Genomic DNA, 3,901 nt, shown 5'->3' with positions numbered 1-3,901 from the left:
ATTACCGGCAGGGGGTGGGGGAGAAAAATTATGGGGGTCATTGGAGGTGGGAAGGTTACATTGGTGAAGGGGGGTGTATATTTTTTATAACTGAACCCCAACTACAAATATGTTTGTAATCATGGCACTTAAATAAATATATTTTTAAAAATGTCCTTATCCTGTGAAACCCATGGACAAAGAATAAAGTGTATTGTGTTCATCTATTATATTCAAATATCATAAATGCTGTGGTTAATATGAAAACTGAAGAAAAATGATTCTTTAGAATAGTGGATTGCTTAGATCAGATAATTGAATAGTTTTTCAATGATTTTTTTTTTCTTTCTTGCCTGGTTGATTTGTGTGCATATAATAATAGGTTGTGTTTACTTACTTTTATTAAGATATTTTCTAAGTTTTAGTTGTACATATTCTCAAGAAAAAAAAGAATAGTGGATTGCTGATTATCACAAGTTGGTTCTCTTTAAGGAAATTCAGAGCTCTGCCCATACCTTGCAAGCATGCAATCTTAGAGTCAGGTCATTATAATGGAAGTTTTGGGGTGCAATTCTCCCATACAAGGTATTGATCAAGTGATCGAATCGTGGTATGTGAATTTGAAAACAGCTTCTCAAAGCCATCTGAACCATTTGGCTTGTGTGGCATTTCCAGAGCCAGAGCAGGCTTCCCCAGGCAGCGATTCCTCCACACTCACCTCTACCCAGCCTTTGTGTTGTGTCTCCCTCATATCTTTGAAATCTCCAGTGGGTCCATTGGGTCCTTCTGGATGTTTCCAAGTCTCATCCCGGCCTAAGGGCAGCTGGAACTTTCCATTGACAATGATGTCTGGAAGGTATTACTTTGTTCTTGTTGGCCATCATGAAAATCCAATTTTTGAAATGGAATTTTTGCCGCCTGGACAAGCTAAGTCCAAAGATATCCACCTCCAGCTGAACGAATCATATAGTACATACTGCACTGGACCTCATAGATGCAAACATGTGGCTGTCCAACAACATTACTTGAATACTTTGGACAAGTTCAAAAAGTGGTTTGTCTTGGCTTTTGGTACTTCAGGAGACATGAGAATCAAATACACAGATTCTAGGTATATTCTAGTGTAGTAAGACTGTTTATTTCTGCGTCTTTCAGCATTCATCTGTTTCTTCTCAAGAAACTGAACTTTTTAATGTTCAAGTGTGCAGGATCAAATAGGAGAATTGGTTTCATAAAATGGATTCATTGCAAACTTTATGTATAAGTTATAAATCTTTATCCAATATTCTGGTTATCTTTGAGAAAAATCTTAAGTGAAAAGGTGATCATGTCAGAATAAAAGCAGATATTAAAAGTTTCACTCAAGCTGAAAAATGTCATGAACTGCTATTCTCACCATAAACTCAAAGGGAGACAAGGGGTAGACTGATGTTTGAAACCAAAGAGCTCCAATAAAATGGATATTCATCTCCATTGGAAATCCAGAAAAGGTGTTTCTCTTAAATTTGCAGAAACTGTTTGCTAAAAATAAAAACATAACAGCAGTTAAAAAAATAAATGAAGCCAAGACCTGCTAAAGAAGGACCATTCAGAAATTTGAAAGTAAACGTATCAATCTAGAGCTCATTCCATAATCTCTCATCAGATGTTTCTATTACCAGTATAAAATCTCAGTATTCAGGATATTGGAATCAGTAAAAAAAAAAAAAAGTAGGAAGATGGGATAAAGAACTTCTTTACTGATGTCTATGACTTAGACATAAAGTTTGCAATGAATTCATATCATGAACCCAATTCTCCTATTCGATCCAGCGCATTTGACCAAAAAGTTCGTTTTCTAGAGAAGAAACACCTTTTGAGCTGAATGCTCAAATATGCAGAAGGAAAGTGTTACTATAATAGAATATACTCAGAAAATGTGTCTATGCTAAGTAACTTGATTAAACAGTCTAAAAAAATGTGTTGTTGTTGTACTCTGGCTTTTGTTTAAACTTAAATTCCTTTTTTATTTAAAAGTAACATTATTTCTTAAGATTATCTACAGTTTTATGTTTGATATGAATATTGTTTATGTAGAGCTCTTGGTCAGTAACCTTGAAAAATATCTTTTACTTTTAAGAACCATGTATTGGATTCTCTACATTCAGAGATTTTGTTTGATGTAATAATGATCCAAAAACAAATGCCATGTTGAGACTGAGCAGGCATATAAGCTTTCACAGTAAAAATGGCAGAGATCTGGACTAAGCTCTAGAGATATTATAAAAATGTATTGGCAGGAAACAAACTCCATCCGGGACAGCCTTAATACTGCGGGGTCAACAACAAGGGCCAGCGCTAACGTGATATCCTGACAAAGAGGAAAATGTGAACAACTTGACCTTAGAACAGATTAGCCTACCTTACCAGCTAATGACAAGACAAAACCAGAAGACTCGGCACCCTTTGGTAGGTCCAAAAGCCAAGATCGTGACTTACAGATGACTGGCTACTAGAACCACGACCAGACAGTATACATCTTGGGACCAATAAAAAAGCCCTAGTTTAGGGATTGAACTATGACTTGCACAATAAGCATGATCCCCAGTCCCAAAGGTCTGACAGAGACAACTGCAACAGAATGGGCCTTCTGGAAGCACAAAGAAAGACGCTAACCTAGGTGCCATCCTAGGTTCAGTGCAAAGACCAAGGTCACCAACCACAGAAGATGGACTAAAACGACACTGAGGTAACAGAACCTCTAGAACCACAAAGACTGACTTCACCATTAATCCTACCTCAGGATCTGTGCAGATACTGAGACCTCTAAACACAGAGCTCTGAGTGTATCACCCTGGACAGAACAGAAGTCTTCCACACACCAAAAAACACCACCAGGAGAATAAATGATCCTGAGCAAAGTCTAGAGCTGATCCCATGACAGTATACTCCAAGGACGGAGAAACCCCATATTTCTTAGGCCATGTGAATTCCTTTTCGAATGACCCCAATATTTACTGTGCCAGGGCAGGAGGTGAAAAAACAAAAATGCAAAAAGCACAAAACCTTGGTATTTTATGTATATATGTATGTATATATATATATATATATATATATATATATATATATATATATATATATCTTTTACCTTCATTTATTATTGTTATTATTATTTTTATTTACCTATCTATTTTGGTCGATTTCTCTGTTTGGGTGTGATTATTGAAATCGTTGTCCCCAATTATACTTATTTTTTCCTATTCTTTTCTTTTCCTTCGTTATGTGCTATGCCATGTTTCTTATTTCAAGACCATGGCGTGTTTTTGGTTTGTTTGTTTGTTTTTGTTTTGTTTTTTGTTTGTTTTGCTTTGTTTTTCGTCTGTTTTTTTGTGGTGCTTATCGATATAGCTGGAGTCCTCACTGAATAATTGACACTTTTTTTGGTACTGGTGGAGTGTTTCACCTTCTTTCTCTCCTTCATCTCCCAAATCGATGATGAGAGCCTCTAGAAGGATTCCACCCATTTTGGGAGTATTAGACTCTTACCCCAGTTTAGTTATCTCCTCCTTTTCAGGCAAAACCACGCAACTTGAACTAGCTAGTCCTGCCTACAGTTAGAGGGGGAGATAAGGGAGGCATCAAGACCAAACAGGTGCAAGACTACTAAGTAGTGGGTTGGTTATAGAGGGGACCACATATTCTAGCCGCCCTGGGGGTGAGGGAAGAGGAAATGGGAGGTAGGACAAAAACGGAGGGGTAGGGAGGGCAATTTGGGGATGGGAATCTCCCCTGATTTTATGTAAATATGTACCTAAAATGTTATTGTCAACAATATGTAAGACACTATGATCAAAATAAAAATTATATTAAAAAATGTATTGGCATGGGCAAGAGCAATAGAACAACGAGGAGGACACTTGCCTTGCTTATGGCTGACTCCAGT

At 37.0% G+C, this 3,901-nt stretch overlaps 1 pseudogene; it reads left to right on the top strand.

The window, feature by feature from the left end:
* The first annotated feature begins 824 nt into the window (after positions 1 to 824).
* LOC126032401 (trafficking protein particle complex subunit 2-like) lies at positions 825 to 1,843 on the top strand (annotated as a pseudogene).
* The last annotated feature ends 2,058 nt before the right edge of the window (positions 1,844 to 3,901 follow it).

This window comes from Suncus etruscus, chromosome 16 (assembly GCF_024139225.1).
Source record: "Suncus etruscus isolate mSunEtr1 chromosome 16, mSunEtr1.pri.cur, whole genome shotgun sequence".
Lineage (NCBI taxonomy): Eukaryota > Metazoa > Chordata > Mammalia > Eulipotyphla > Soricidae > Suncus > Suncus etruscus.
The sequence above is the reverse complement of the archived record's forward strand: the minus strand, read 5'-3'. Positions and strand labels throughout refer to the sequence as shown.